This window comes from Eucyclogobius newberryi, unplaced genomic scaffold, assembly GCF_026437365.1.
Source record: "Eucyclogobius newberryi isolate DKJ021-1_F unplaced genomic scaffold, fEucNew1.0.hap1 SCAF_657, whole genome shotgun sequence".
NCBI classification, from domain to species: domain Eukaryota; kingdom Metazoa; phylum Chordata; class Actinopteri; order Gobiiformes; family Gobiidae; genus Eucyclogobius; species Eucyclogobius newberryi.
In genome coordinates, this window is record NW_027316342.1 from 7,501 (window position 1) to 10,000 (window position 2,500).

Below are 2,500 nucleotides of genomic sequence, written 5' to 3' on the forward strand. Positions count from 1 at the left end.
GTGCACTGATGATGGGGGATTATTTCATTTTGCTCATTTTGGTGTTTTTTCACATTTTAACCCATTTTCACCCCTTTTGCTCACAACTTCGTACTACGGCCCGGAAAAACGACAGAGTCGATGGGTATAGTGTACTATTGCCGAAAAACGACAGAGTCTTTTCGGGTATAGTGTACTATTTCGGTTTTTACTCTAAGTCCCTCAGGGGCATGGGGTGCTATACTATGATGGTCAGATCACCTCCAGGCCCCAGGGGAGTGCTTTTCTGGGGTCAAACAGTGCACTGATGATGGGGGATTATTTCATTTTGCTCATTTTGGTGTTTTTTCACATTTTAACCCATTTTCACCCCTTTTGCTCACAACTTCGTACTACGGCCCGGAAAAACGACAGAGTCGATGGGTATAGTGTACTATTGCCGAAAAACGACAGAGTCTTTTCGGGAATAGTGTACTATTTCGGTTTTTACTCTAAGTCCCTCAGGGGCATAGGGTGCTATACTCTGATGGTCAGATCACCTCCAGGCCCCAGGGGAGTGCTTTTCAGGGGTCAAACAGTGCACTGATGATGGGGGATTATTTCATTTTGCTCATTTTGGTGTTTTTTTTTTTTTTTTTTTTTTTTTTTTCACATTTTAACCCATTTTGCTCACCCCGCACTCTGCCGCATATGAGGCCGGGGAAGGGCCACTCTGGCTGGGCATGGCCTCCGCTGAGCACCCCCTGGAGCCACTGGAGCCCCCGGAGGCCCTCCAGAGCCACCCCCCACTGTCCCCAGACTCACCCGGGGGAAGGGCCACTCTGGCTGGGCATGGTCTCCACCAAGCAGCCCCTGGAGCCCCCGGAGCACCTCCAGAGCCACCCCCCACTCTCCCCAGACTCTGCCCGGGGAAGGGCCACTCTGGCTGGGCATGGCCTCCACCGAGCACCCCCTGGAACCCCTGGAACCCCTGGAACCCCCGGAGGCCCTCCAGAGCCACCCCCCACTCTCCCCAGACTCACCCCGGGGAAGGGCCACTCTGGCTGGGCATGGTCTCCACCAAGCACCCCCTGGAGCCCCCGGAGCACCCCCAGAGCCACCCCCCACTCTCCCCAGACTCACCCCGGGGAAGGGACACTCTGGCTGGGCATGGTCTCCACCAAGCACCCCCTGGAGCCCCCGGAGCACCTCCAGAGCCACCCCCCACTCCTCCAGACTCACCCCGGGGAAGGGACACTCTGGCTGGGCATGGCCTCCGCCGAGCACCCCCTGGAGCCCCTGGAGCCCCCGGAGCACCTCCAGGGCCACCCCCCACTCCTCCAGACTCACCCCGGGGAAGGGACACTCTGGCTGGGCATGGCCTCCGCCGAGCACCCCCTGGAGCCCCCGGAGCACCCCCAGAGCCACCCCCCACTCTCCCCAGACTCACCCCGGGGAAGGGCCACTCTGGCTGGGCATGGCCTCCACCAAGCACCCCCTGGAGCCCCCGGAGCACCTCCAGAGCCACCCCCCACTCCTCCAGACTCACCCCGGGGAAGGGACACTCTGGCTGGGCATGGCCTCCGCCGAGCACCCCCTGGAGCCCCTGGAGCCCCCGGAGCACCTCCAGGGCCACCCCCCACTCCTCCAGACTCACCCCGGGGAAGGGACACTCTGGCTGGGCATGGCCTCCGCCGAGCACCCCCTGGAGCCCCCGGAGCACCCCCAGAGCCACCCCCCACTCTCCCCAGACTCACCCCGGGGAAGGGCCACTCTGGCTGGGCATGGCCTCCACCAAGCACCCCCTGGAGCCCCTGGAACCCCCGGAGGCCCTCCAGAGCCACCCCCCACTCTCCCCAGACTCACCCCGGGGAAGGGCCACTCTGGCTGGGCATGGCCTCCACCAAGCACCCCCTGGAGCCCCTGGAACCCCCGGAGGCCCTCCAGAGCCACCCCCCACTCTCCCCAGACTCACCCCGGGGGAGGGCCACTCTGGCTGGGCATGGTCTCCACCAAGCACCCCCTGGAGCCCCCGGAGCACCTCCAGGGCCACCCCCCACTCCTCCAGACTCACCCCGGGGAAGGGACACTCTGGCTGGGCATGGCCTCCGCCGAGCACCCCCTGGAGCCCCTGGAACCCCCGGAGCACCTCCAGAGCCACCCCCCACTGTCCCCAGACTCACCCGGGGGAAGGGCCACTCTGGCTGGGCATGGTCTCCACCAAGCAGCCCCTGGAGCCCCCGGAGCACCCCCAGAGCCACCCCCCACTCTCCCCAGACTCTGCCCGGGGAAGGGCCACTCTGGCTGGGCATGGCCTCCGCCGAGCACCCCCTGGAACCCCTGGAACCCCCGGAGGCCCTCCAGAGCCACCCCCCACTCTCCCCAGACTCACCCCGGGGAAGGGCCACTCTGGCTGGGCATGGTCTCCACCAAGCACCCCCTGGAGCCCCCGGAGCACCCCCAGAGCCACCCCCCACTCTCCCCAGACTCACCCCGGGGAAGGGACACTCTGGCTGGGCATGGTCTCCACCAAGCACCCCCT